This window comes from Struthio camelus, chromosome 1 (assembly GCF_040807025.1).
Source record: "Struthio camelus isolate bStrCam1 chromosome 1, bStrCam1.hap1, whole genome shotgun sequence".
Taxonomy (NCBI): domain Eukaryota; kingdom Metazoa; phylum Chordata; class Aves; order Struthioniformes; family Struthionidae; genus Struthio; species Struthio camelus.
Window position 1 is genome coordinate 123,049,238 of NC_090942.1, and position 14,258 is coordinate 123,063,495.

General features: G+C 41.7%; 1 protein-coding gene across 3 annotated transcripts in view; it reads right to left on the reverse strand.

The window, feature by feature from the left end:
• The window catches only part of ERG (ETS transcription factor ERG), a 148,644-nt gene extending 134,733 nt beyond the window's left edge, over positions 1–13,911 (reverse strand). The window contains exon 1 of one of the 3 annotated variants that reach the window (XM_068914013.1): positions 13,684–13,911. The gene's annotated coding sequence lies outside the window, so the exon portion shown is untranslated. The remainder of the gene's footprint in view (positions 1–13,683) is intronic. The other 2 variants (XM_068914046.1, XM_068914023.1) reach the window with 2 other exon arrangements.
• Positions 13,912–14,258: the final 347 nt, after the last annotated feature.

Here is a 14,258-nt window from a genome sequence, read left to right on the forward strand (position 1 = left end):
GATTATTGTTCTTAAAACAGCAGTGGCATCAAGTTTTAAGCTATGATAATTTTTTTTAAAAATGCATTCTCATTTTTTTCAGGAAGCAACATCCAGAAATAAGTTGCAAAATTCCAAGGCTTTCCCAAGAATTTCTCAGCATATTCCAAACTTGCTTGTGATAAACTGAAATATCCCAGAAGCAAGGGAAAAGGAATAGATTCCAGAAATCAAACTTTGCAAGAGCTCTGCAGCTAGCCATAAGTCTATAGTAAACTTGGTCAGGTCATTTGGAAAAAAGGCTACAACATCTCCAAAAATATATGCTTAAGTAAATCTAAGTGTGACAATTTCAAGCATATGTTGATGTTTTTACCATTTTGCTTTTTTTTCCTCTCCTGTTTTTTGAGTGCTAACATCAATCAACCTTCATTTCTTGCCTTTTATATTTTTCCCCTAATCCTGTTTCTACTAAAGTAAATGAGAAAAATTTCCATGTCATCAATAGGAACAAGTTTTTGCTGTTTTTACACCACTCATCCTTCTTCATTAAGGGAACCACCAGATAGTTTGATACACACAGACATACAAGCCACTGTCATAACTAGGATGTTGCTGAAAGTCAAAGTCAGATTTCTTATGAAACAGAAAATTTCCCTTTCAATATATTAGCTTTATATTTTAAATTTCTTCCATAAACATCCTTTTTTTTCTTTTCTTAGCTTACTTTTTCCATCCTTCAGGCTAATATGATTACATTACAGTAAAGAAGAAAACCTTTGTGTCTTAAATACGGCCTCTTTGTTGCCTAAATTTAAAATACGTGAAAAGTTTATAGACCTTGTCAGATTCAGGGTGTGGTACATTACACTTTCCCTGATGAAAACGCAGCCTACATCTGTAAGTTGCCTTTTCATGGAAATACTATTCAGAGAGCATTTCCATAAAAATTCACCTTGGCACAGCTCTGTTTCTCTTGTCATTTGCCCAGCTGTGTTCCTTCTTTGATTGATTTTCATTTTGGATAAGGCACAACAGTCATTTTAATGTGGGGAGCAGGGGAAACTTTCCATTTTTACATAAGAACAAACATCATTGTCAATTTAATACGGCTGCATGAAACATCAATAAGACCTACTGTAATTGTATTTACAGTCAGAGATAGTCTGAGAGAACACTTCAACCTCCAGCTGCCCTCACTAAAAACAAGACAAATATACAGTGCATTGAGTCCTAAGTGTAACTTTCAGAAGAAGAAACACCAGGTCTTTTCAAGGGTTTGATTCAGTTCTGGCTGAAATCAATGTGAGTCCTTCCACCAGCTTGAGCAGGAGACAGGGTACGGCCTCGTTTGCCTGGTGGGGAAGAGGGGTGCAGAGGAAGAGGAAGGGGCCAGCCTCAGAGAAGAGAGAGCTGTTGACCCGCACAGACAAATGAAATGAGATTGTACTGTCATTGCTGGTGCTGCTCCCGAGCCGCCAAGTCCCAGCAGCGCCCTGAGACACCAGGCACCTTCCAGACCCGGAATCATTTATTTCCCCTAAGGGAACACTAAAAGTCCCATCTGCTCTTGCAGCAGGTGACATCTGGGCCAAGACAGAAAGGATCCTGCGCTCATCTGTCCTCACCAGCCCTGTACTATTGCCAGAGGGAAGGTGAGTTAGACAGACTTACTAGCCCAGGTGAGGGTACCCAAAGCATGCTGTAAGACACAGGCTGTACCTGCACCTTTCCCTGTGGGAGCACTAGCTGGGGGCAAGGGGATAAGGGCAAGCAAACAAAGGGGTTGGGGCTCCCAGCATGGCACTGGGGCTCCCTGCTTCACTGCAGCCACAAACCCCTGTATCACTACGCTCTGATGTGTTCAAAGGGTATTTTGACCATGTTTCCTAAACATAAATACAAAATTATTATTTTAAATTATGGGTTTCATATTTTCTGAAGCATGAGCCCTGCACTGAGGCTGAAAATGGACAGTCTGTGGTCTCTTTTATTAAGCTGTTTTTATTCTTTAGGAACCGAAGTGGTAAACCACTAATGGCATGAGCATTTTTCTCATTATCAGTTACAAGGTTAATGATTCTTATTTAAGCAAGTAGTATTTTAAAACCATTTAGGCTTGCATGTTCAGTTATTAGACCTCAGACTGGTTATTGTATCTTCTCTTAAGAAAGTTCTTTTATGATGTTAAATTGAAGATACACTTTCAAGATCATTGCACCAGTAAACACTTAACAGGAACTTGTTGCAACAGTGTCTCAGAACTGGCTCATTTTCAAAATCCCTTACATAATAAAAGTTTAGCGCGCTCCAGCTCTCAGATCGATTCAAAATAACTAAATGATCAATTAAAACTGTGGTCTAGCTGCTGAAGCACTTTAATCCCATTGCTTGCACTGAGCTCTACTTCGTGGTCTTGTGGAAGTTACTCAACCCACTCTTAAAAAGCACTAACTGAAACAGAATATTTCAAGCTTGTTTGCCCTGACCCTCCAGGCACAACATGGTGTTAAGTCATGTCTCCATCTCCAGCAGCCCAGTACCACCCAGACATAGACTAGAACAGACCATAAAGATTATTTTTACATAAGGATCATAAGGGAGCCCTGTTCATGTCCCTGTTTTGCGCAAGCCTCATCCCAATACTGGCACCAAGAAAAATGAAGAAACTGTCATAGCTACTAACAGCACTGAAAGAGAAATGTCCAGGTTCTCAATGGGAATGGGAAAGTCTGGAAAAGACAGAGAGCACAGCATAAAGGCTCTGGCACAAGAAAATCAAAGCACATTCATAAAACAACAGCTCAACATTTTTAAAAGTATCAAGCACGTATTATATAGTAGTTGCCAAAGGGTTGCTGTCATCTCCAGGAAAAGCAAGCATGCCACAGATATTTCCTGTGCACACTGGTCCTGGGGGAACAGTAAAAGTTGGTTATTGCACAGACCTACTCTAAATGTTCTCACTTTCATAATACACGAGTGTTTTCTCACTGTATCAATTTTTGTTCAAAGCCATTGGTGGGCAGCATACCTAACTCAGCTTTTGTTTAAGTTCTTATGTTCTTCCAAGATAATTGGCCCTATGGGACTTTAATCTAAATGGAGTGTATCTTTGTAGGGACCTTGTAGAGGTATTTCTAATGTTTAATGGTCTCCTGAACTACTATTTTCCTCCCACTGTGAAGGAAATGGGCTTGCCGCCATCCCTGTAGCAGTCATTACTGCTAGCAACACGGATGTAGAAGCAACATCCTTTAGCCCATCCTTTGCTTCAAAAACACTAGAAAGAAAAGCCAGAGAGTTCATTCTCTTTAATGGAAAAGATCCTGTTCCACATCAGTTTGATCAAGCAGAAGGTTCCCCTAATGTACAGTTACTCAAGATCCATGCATTTGGGGTCATGCGGGGGGGCTAAGGCAATTCTCGCTAAGCCCAGCTTGCTGACTCAGGGCTCCTTGCCGACATGGGCACAGTCTGGATGTGATCCTGGGCAATATGCTCTAGAGGTCCCTGCTTGAGCAGGGAGGTTGGACTAGTTGATCTCCAGAGGTCCCTTCCAACCTAAACAATTCTGCGATTCTGTGATACCTGCCAACTGTGCAGGAACGTGAATCTGTCTATGTGGGGTTATGCCTTCCTTTCCTTCGCAATTATTTCTCAGAACACTTTCTAATGTCTTGCAGACCACCAGCAGCCCACAGACCGTACGTTGAGTAACACTGCTGTAGACTAGCTGGTTAACGAGTTCTTCTCACAGCCTGCAATAAGGCTCGCCCTTAAGAGCTGGTAGACATCTCATTGCCTGCCAGCAGGCATAGTCGAGAACTGGCTCTCAACTGCTGTCAATACCTAATTTAAAACGCTTGTAATTATAACAGTACAACAATAATATTTTGTTACCTAAAAGCTAAGTTCTCCATTCGTTCTGCCTGCCTCTGGCAAACCTGAGCCAGGCACAAAAAAATCTGGGGGTATACTTCCAAAAAGTTTAGATAGCCCTTCAGTTTATAGTGGCTGAGAAACATTCACTTACGGAACATTGAATCCTAGCGTTAACCCTGGTGCATCACCAGCTGAACCTCTCCACAGTGCTTTATGCTCAAAATCTGGGCAGCTAGGTGTAACCTTTGTGGTCATTCCTTGATGGAAGGAAAATTAAGGTGCTTTATTGCATGCTGTATTTTGCTGTGTTGCTTCTTCCTTCTGTGGAGTCTTTCAAGACTGCTTCAGCGCTGGTAACAAGGAGCCATACTGGCATTCCAGACACTGAAAACTTCTACTCAGTAGACAGCAACTGCAATTTAAAGTTTCCCTATGGTGCTCTCAGCTCCATACTGGACAATGTGAATGGGGCTGAGAAGGGAAGTCTGTCTTCATGTCCTTTTATTCTTCTGCATTTACAATGTTGGATTACTTGTGTTTTCCTCTTTTCTTGCCGATTGAAATCACCTATCTCTCTCCAAAAAAGGGAGCTTATTCAAAAAACATGATGCAATTTGGCTGCAAATGTCATCATATCCAAAACACATTTCAGATTTAAAACAGAAAAAATAGGATTCTCCTGCAGTAGGAACCTACTGGGCCAAATGAAGAATTAAACTAGGAGACCTTGACAGCAAATCTCCACCTAATCTTTGCTGCCAAGGGACTGGAAGGAGGCCAGAGATTTAGCAGGACGTAGTCATAAGACCTGCAGGTGTATAGCCCATGTCTCTTCATCTGTGAAAGATGAATCCGTACATAGAGACCGTGGAAGTTCTGTGGGTTTGTGCAAGGTAATTTTTAGCAATAGGAAAAGCAATGCCTGTTTCCTATGCTGAAATGGCAGTGCCTTTAAATTCTGTGGTACTTGAGGGGTATTAAGACTTTAGGAGCTCACCACAGTGAAACCACTTCCACTGTTTTCCATGCCCAGTGAAAACATCAGGAAGAAACACCTAAGTTGAACAGTTGTGGCCCCCCAGAAGCCAACTGGGAAGCTTCTGGCAGTTCAGCAACATGGAGATTTCATCCACAGACCACAAATTCAGAGTTTCCAAACTCTTTCATTGGGTTATTCTGGAATAGAGGAGGAAGAGGAATTTATGGGTTGTTGGGATTTTTTCCATATAAAACCAATTGAAAATGTAAATACAGAATAAACCGTTAAATGTGCTTGCTTTTTATTTTTCCTTTTAAGAGAGCAACTGGTCCAAAGGAGAACAACAGAACTGACAAATGCCCATAAGTGCATGTGGTAGAAGACAACGCTGGTTTTGAGTTTCTGTGGACCAGCTTCCTACCAAACCACTAAAAATGAGACAAGAGTTCAAAAATTCAGCTTCACCTACTTAGCTGTGAGTGACTTTTTGTGAAATCATTTGCCTCCCCAATCGTTTCGCTGATTGCATAGCAAACACCGAAACGCAGATCGGAGTCTGTAGCCACTGAAATCTCCCCGGGGCAGCTCCACAGCTGGCATAGAAGAGCCGAGCTTGATTAACTTCAGTAGGAGTTGGACGGGGCGCTCAATGTGCCGATGCAGGGAATATTTTCATCTCACGTGAATATCAACATTACCACTTTAGGATTCTGGTTGCCAGTGATGATTTGTTTCTTCACAGATCCATAAACACTTACGGCTTACGTCATTGTGGTTTCAGGCTCATTTTTAGCTTAGACCACTCACTTTGCACAGTCTAAAAGGAACCCAAAGTCAATGGTCAAAAGGAGGCTCAGTGTACTTCAGACCAGTTTACTGATCAGAATTGTACTTCTGCAGGGAAATGACGATGCCAGAAATCAGTGCAGAAAGCTAGCCAAAATTCGCCCAGCCGTTAACTGACAGGAAGTAGGAATCACACTTTTCCACTACAAATGTTAAAACTATCCAAACCCAAATTCCCCCCCCCCCCCCCCCCAAAATTCAAATGTCTTCTTTCTTTTTTTCCTGGTGTTAAACATACTTTACATATGCATAACAAAACTTGCACACAGTTTGTCTAGTTTTGAAGCAGAGACTGAAGTACAGCAAACATCCTTGCTCTCACTCACATTTCTGCTTTCCAAGAGAAGTGCCAGAGAAAGTATTCTATTTTTGTAAGAGTTTAAAGGGCATGGTCAGAAAAGTGACTATGTAAAAACGGCACCTTTTTATCCAACAGATCTGTTCCCTGCGAGTATTCTGAGTCATGTCTGCTTACTTTAGTGACCGAAATAGATTTTTACTACTTTTCACTCCTCTTTAGTCCTGTAGAAACAACACAGCAATGAAGGAGTTATATAAAATCGTATTCTGGATCAAAATCCATAGAGACTTGCTAACTAAATTTTAGGTGCTGAATCAAGGACTTGATGCAACTCTGACGGTGGCTAAGGGGACAGTCTGACTGCCCATCGCTTTCCCTGTCACACGTGCCATACAGGGCACATAACACCCAGTGGTGATAAACGAAAGGAAGAGGAAAGGAAAGGTGCGCTTGCCCCTGGCTCCTATGCCCTACAGCAAATCTGGCCCTCAAGTCTGTATTGCCACTGGGCATTGAGCTTGCCAGGGCTACATTTAGTTACAACTATCTTTCCTATAAACTGTCACGGAAATCACTAAGAAACAGCAAACACAAAGCTCTCCCCTCCCTCAGGCTGGGTCTTGCAAAGTTACTTTTGAGCGGCTGACTGCAGCTTCAGAGGTGAACTGCACTTTGCTGCCTGGCACAAGTGCTTAGAAAACTTACACAGCAAGATCTCACTCGGGGCTGAAGCTGCTCCTGTGCGTAGGGCCACGCACAAAGTTTATGGTCTTTCTCAGCGCAAGTTTTGCATAAGTGAGCCTTGAAAAATTTAAGCAACATATTCACCCTAGCTGTATCACTTATATGGCAGATAAAACTCTTTTGCAGTGCATGAGACATTGGACCATTTAAAAAAAAAAAAAAAAAAGAAAGGGATAGTTCTATTTTCTTCATGAGCAGAATGGAGTCTTATTAGAAAGACTATAATACTGAAAAAAAGGGCGGCTGATGTTTTCATTTTCTAATTTTTCCAACAAAGTTAAAAGAGATAATACTGCAGAAAGTGTAAAATGGCTTTTCTCCTTCTAGTCCAGGCAATAAAACCGGGCAGTAAAAAGTTATTTTGACAGTACAAATGAAACTATTGCATACTGGGTCAACTTTAACATTAAAATAATAAGTGAGCAATAAGATTCCTCCACAGTCAGACGGTAAAACATTCATCTAGTCTCTTTGTAGTACTTCTATTTGTTTTTTTGTTCAGTCTCCGTAAGATCCGCTGCTGGAGCCTGGATCAGTCCCTACATACAGAATTCAGTGCGCTTAACCCCAGCCATCTGAAAATTAAGATACCTAGTCCCAATACCAGGCTTCCTATCTAAGTTGATGGAGATAGGTCACATTTTCAGTGACTTACACCAAGCTAACATAATTGACTCAAATTGGAAGATGAACCAGTCCACCAGCTAGGAAGGGAACTAACACGATTACTGTCAACTAGACGCTAAACTTTTAGAGGGCTGCAGTTAGGTAAGGTGAATCCTACCCTCATAAAACAATTTTTCAGTCTCACCACAGTAGAACTGACTTGTCTGCATAAAAGACAGAAGAATCAAGATCTCAAGTTCAGATTTCTCCATGTTCTTCCCTTCAAGAGCATGATGAATTGGTTTGCTGAAATGAAACCTTTGTGGTGCCTACTAAGAGGTGCTCTTTGTGGTTTCAGGATGTTGACATACATATTGGTGACAGGTGATTTGGCTTTTCCTGATTGCAAGAGATACAGAGCATGCTGCAGACTGTTTGCTATAAATACATAAAAATACCAGAGAACTTGTACACATAGCAAAGGAATGAAAAGTACTGGACCAAATTCCCTGCTTCATATTCTGGGCAAATCTAACGAAACTGGTGAGCAGGTACAATATGCCTATCAGGACCAAACTATACCTTTATTTGATTTTAAATCCCTCACTTTTTCTTTTTCAAATCTACTTTTAATGCAATAGGTGCAAACTTGTGCTAAAAAACTCTATAAGCATTTAAAGGGTCAACTATAACCAGAACAACCACTGTAACGGAGGTTCTTGGAGAAATCAGGGATAACTTTTATCATACCTGCTTTGCATGGGTCCTGTAAATCAGCTTCTTTTTCAAGCAGATTTTGCAGTCTAGTTTCAGTATATGTTGTAATGTAATATATTAATGTTACTTTTATAGTTATATTATAAATCCTCTGTGTATAATTTGTGAACTCTATATAGAACAGTCCATTTTATAAACAGAATTTTAAAACACCAGGTTTAGATTTATTACAGAGTTTATTCAGAATTGACAAAGCCTTCTTAGAAAACTGAATTTTGCTTAGAAGACTTTTCTCCTGCATAGCTGCTAAACTTTTTTCCTTATAAAGCCATTTTTAATTTTCTAAATTACATAGATTTAAAAAAATAAAAACCACAGGAGAAATGCCATTTATCTAAAATTAACTTTCTGATTGCCATATTTCATATTCGTTCTCATTAAAGATAATCAACTAAAAAAGATACCTTGTACAGTATAATACATTTATATGATTTTTTACATACATTTAATTACACCAAAATGAATCACACCATAACTCTGTGCAGTGTAGCTACTAAATATCAGAAGATATTTGTGATTTCTTGAAACTCAGTGCAAAGCCAGAAGGTATTATGAAAAGCTTATACCAGTAAGCCTGCATGAAGGAGTCAATCAGATTTTGCAACACATTTTAAAGTAGTTTATAGAGCAGCAAGGTGCTACTCCTAACCCTCCACCATCAGTGCTAGTAAAAATGAAAAACAATAGCAGTTGATAAACTAATACTTATTTGCTAGAGGCATAATATTAACAAAAAAAGACAGTTACGGATCATTTGTAGTGGTCAGTGGAAGGCAGAAGTAAAAGAGGCTAGTCCAGCAGGCAATGCATTGGGATGAGGGGAGGGTACCAGGGAAGGGAGTCTCACTCCTGATCCACTTGGACCTGCACAGCCCAGTCAGGTCTACTCTTCCCACCCCGGCACATCTGAGCCAGCAGCGCAGTACTGTAGTAATGTCTGTCACCTGCCATCCTCTAATTAGAGATGAAGTTGTGTGTTAGTAGGAGGTAATAGTGCCTGACTTGGTGGCCGTGCTCTCAAATTCCTTCATGCTATCCCATCTGTTCTCACTCCAAGAATTGCTCTCAAGCAGTGGTCAACTATTCAGTCAGTGCAAAATCTATCAGAATTGTTTCTCCTGTTCCTGCTTTTTTGTGAGGTGAGGTGAAAAGAAAACAAGGCTGTTTCATTACAGACCTCCTGGAAAAACATGAAAACCTAGGTGTCTAAACTGAGCTGATTGAAACCACATTTAAGCTCATATTAGTTGCCTTGTGTAGTACAGCAAGTCTGGTGGTGCTCATCACTTCCTATAAGCCAACCTTTTTTTTAAGTCAGCACCTAATTAGGTACATGTAGTTCAAAGTTCCAGGCTACCTGACAAAATCAGAAGAACTGAAACACAGCTGAAACCAACGTTCATTTTGCAGGAGCAGCATTTAAAAAAGGCAACAGCTTTAAAAAGTCTACCAATATTGCACTGTGCCAAAGCACATGGGCAATCTATAGGTTTCTCTCAGTTACAAGGCAAAGAGAAGCGCAGCATCATTTGGTGGACAATGAGAAGGCGGAAGTCATGCTTTTGTCAGGACAAGCACCTGGATGTCCTATCATTGTGTGGGCATATTAAAACAAATCAAAATAGAGGATCTAAATTCAAAAACAAGTCCCTGGCTTTCTTGCCACTTGTGAACAGGAGCAGTTTCCCAGATATGAGTGGTCACAGTGAGTTCAACTGAACAGCTTGTGTGCCTGCAGGCTGAGGGCTTACTTTTAAAACGTTCTCTATCAGAGCATGCTGTATTTCTATGATAAAGTAAAACTATAAGCTTATTTTTTTATCTTCTGAAAGACCATTAATATTTATATGATGCATTATCAAACAAAAATTAACTAGCTATTTTGTTCGTGGAATAAAGTATTCCTATTGGAATGAAGTTGTGCCAAGGAGAGATTTCATCTGATGCAAGCAGCATGCAAGAACAATTCACTTCCCGTAATAGTTTTCTAAATTAAAAAGCAGTATTTCAGAGTGTGCCATAGAAAGGTAAGTTCAGGAAAATGAACATTACAATGCAGTCTACGCGCAAGAAAAAGCGCTACTGAAGTTAATAGGAGATATGCTCGCGATAAAAGTACAGGGATCAGACTTTTTGCAAATCCATTCATGTTTACTTTAGATCAAATATCATTTTAGATCTTAAACAACATAAAAACTGTCTGACTGTATATATTTTAGTTTTGATATACGCACCAATTAACGAGGACATGTACTATGTCTACAGCAGAATAAACTCTTTGGCTTTCATTGTTAAATTACCATTTCTTGTATTCAATCAAGCCCTCCAGATTATACACATACCACTAAATATAAATAGAAGAGGTTAAAACGCAGTTTAAATATAAGATATGTCCGCAACTCCAAATTTAGATATACCCTTCAATTTTTTTCTATTGCCTACTTTTTACTTACATTTAAATTTAGCAAAGTAATTTTAGACTGCCAGTTTTCTACCTACACTAGTGTAACTAAGCTACTTAGGAAATATATTAGATTTCATCCACTTATTTCATTACCTTCCAAAATGCCAAAATAATACAAATTCATGTGGTTCAAACCTTTAACCCAGGCAAAAGACAAAATGATGCTTGCCTTAACTGAAAAATTTGCCCGAGTAAAAAGTGCATGACTAGAACCACATTGGGAAATAAAAAAATATTCTAGTGGCTGTGAAAGTGCCTAGTGTGGGCATAATGAAAAACAAGAGTGTGGTGTTACTGCACAAAAGGTAATTCTTTCAACCCAAGATAAACACCATTATAATAGAGGCTGAAAATATCTTACCAACAAGAACTTTTTTTAACAAAAGCATTTCAAATTATCCATAGGGCAAAGCTGACATACAAAGTATAAACGAATCCCTGGCCTACCTTTACAGCTCTACAGCAGAAAAACAAAGGTACAGCACTAGGTACTCAAGGCTAAGCCTGTACCAGTGACCTTAGTTGATATGGGTCAGGCCCAAAAGGCCCTTTCTGAGCATACTCTAGAGTTTAGGCCACACGTTTCCAAAGAGCTACTTGCACAATTAAAAGACATACGGTTTGACCTCACAACTGCCTTCTTCTCCCCCCGCCCAAAAAAAAAAAAAAAGATTTTAAAGAAAATGACAAGCTTCCTGATAGATAGAGATATTTTGGGGGAAAGGGGTCCTTTCAGCCTCAACATTTTAAACAATTTTGTTGTTACCTTCTAATAACTCCTCCAGCATTTAGTAACACAGAGGCAAGGAAAGGAAGCAAATGAATGTAACATGTAACATTTCAGAGCTACCAGATGCCATTAGCCCTGCAAAAGCTTTTCGTGTTTTTTGATCTTCAGTGGAGTGCGTATAACCAAGAGAAGAAACCGCTGTATACGCGGACCTCAATAAAATGACCAAAATGAACTCCTCTGCACAGGGAGAACCAATGCAATTAGCCTCGTGTTTTGATGGCAGAGCACTGGTGCTTTGTAGAAAAGGGATTTGCCTCATCAATAGCCAGGTATTTTGCTCATGTTCAAACCAACTGGATTACAAACAAACACCCCAGGATTTTGTGTTTGTTTACACAACTCCATGTGCATACAGAAAATAAACTTCCCACAGAAGAGCAGGTAGCAAAGACACATCCACACTGCAAAGGTGAAAGTACCGGTTTTTAGATGGAATCATTTGAACTTTAACAGCTGTGGGAACTAAATTGAGATTTCAGATGGAAAAAAACTAATCTATTAACACACAAATGATCGTACTTGTAATAAGAGATGCTACTTCAAAGTTCGTAACAATTTGTATTTTAATCTCATGGTTTATACTGCTAAAACTCCTCAATGGAATCACACACTCAGATTGCTTCAGCGCCTGACAAAGAAGTCAATCTTTGTTAAAGAGAGAGAAGTCACACAGTTAGTACTGCTATATGAAGAAAGAGATGCCTAATATATAGCTATTAGAGTAAACTTCAGGAACTAGAAGCTATATAAATTATAATCCAAATGGAGTAATAACTTAGGAGCAAAAAGTCTGACTAATCACATTTAGAACTTATACTGACAGGTCATTTATAAAATTCTTGTTATATGTAACTCTATCTAGTACTATATGATTTGTTTAACCTTTGGGATTAGATCATGGAAGGTGGGGACAGATGCTATTCAAAGCTCTAAACTCAGATATGCTTTTGGAGGTAGTGATATTTTTTCTTGCAAAGTTGTTCAGAGTTGCATGGCAAGTTAGCCATTTTTGTATGCATACATATGAAGCAGAAAATAAGGACTGAGATTACAATTTCAATACACAATATCTGCTTTTTTTTAATGTTCTTTATGAAATAGATAAGAAAATCAATACCAAAATACATTTGTTCCATATTAAATATGGCTTAGTTTAGTTTGCCGTTATTTATTTTCCTGTAATTAGGAACTTGTCAAACAATCTGTTTAAGAACCCATCTCTTCCTTGATTTTTTATATTAGGTTAGGTGTGTTTGAAATCATGTGCCTGATACATATAGCTGGATGAAAGTTTACATTTCATACGCTTGTGAGAAGCTGTCTTTGTCTACTTCACTTGTTTCAATGAAACCAGGGAAGCGGATAAAGGGTTAAACCAAAGGAATGTGACATTTCTCCATGTGCAGTTCATAGACCTATCCTGGTTTTCCTAATGGACTCAAAATTACATGGGCAGAATGTAATTCCCAAACTATTACTTCAGCGCTGAAGCACAGTGTTAATTCAGAGAGTGACACTTAGAACACAAGTACGACTTTTATATAAAAAGAACAAGTTTACTTGCACTGTGGGTTATTAGCAAAGGCAGCAATGAATGGAAGTTTATGTCGGTCACAACTTGCAACTTCAGCTTTTGCAAATATCATTACGCACACTCCAAACTCTACAGGAAAGTCATCTGGTCACCAAAACAGATCTCTGCGTATTGTATCTAAGCGCTTACTCTGTAAAGTACCACAACCAGCTCTGACTCTCATCAGACCAATGCAGATAATTGAAAGTTTTACTACATGCAAGAGCGAGTCAGCTTTCGAAAAGGCAATATAGGTATTAATTAATTGAACGATGAATTGCTGAAAGAATTACAAAGACACCAACGCTGCTATTAGGAACCAAGGGGGAAAAAAAAAAAAGTGGTGGTGGTGGGGGGGGGGGGGGTTAAAATTTAGAGGCCGATGCCTGAAAAGACAGCAGGCGGCCTGAAAGCAGCCAGCTCGCAGGCTTTTCAGTTCAGGAAAGTTGGAGGGGGTAAGTCCGCGCGCTGAGCGCCCGCGGGGAGATGCGCGGCTCGGGCCGCCTCCCCGCGGCGGCACCTCTCGAGCGGGCACTCAGCGCAGCCCGGGCGCGCCCGCGGAACGGCGACCCCCGCGCAGCCCCGGACCGCCGCCACCCGCCCGCGCCCCGCGTGGGGCAGCCCCACGGCGGCCGCCCCGACGGCCGCGCCGCCCTCCGCGCCCCGCCAGGCTGGGGGTGCCGCTCAGCCCCGCCGGCACCCGGGCACGGCCGGGCGCCCCCGGGAAAGGACTTACCGGGCGAGGCCGAGGAAGGGGCGAGTCCGGGGGGGGACGGGACGGGGCAGGGACGCGGTGCCGCCGGGTGAAGGCAGTGGCCGCCGCCAGCGTGAGCGAGTGAGTGAGCGAGCAAGCGAGTGGATGGAGGAGTTGCAGATTGCAGTGACTCACTCCGGTCGGGACGGGCTCAGCCCATAGCGCTGGCCCCGGGCTCAATGAGCCTCTTTCTTTCTCCAATCGCGGAGCAGAGCGGCCGCTGCTCCGCGGCGCTGCCCGGCTCCCCCGCGGCCGTCGGGGCGGCCCCGCGCTGCCCCCGGCGGGGACGGGCACCCCCGGGCCGCAGCGGCCGCAGCGCGGGGGGGGGGGGGGGAGGTGGCCCCGGGCGGCCTCCCCCGGGGGCACCCGTGGGGGGGGGGGTGAGGGGGGGACAGGAGGGGCCGGGGCGGAACTGGAGGTGAGCGGGACCTGCGAGGGGGTTTGGCTCGGCTGCTTTCTCCTGCCGGCAGGAGCAACAAGACCGTTTTTTAAAGGACAGAACAAGCGTGCGGTTGTTGCGAGGACCCGACGTGAAGTCAAAGACTGGCCTCTAACCA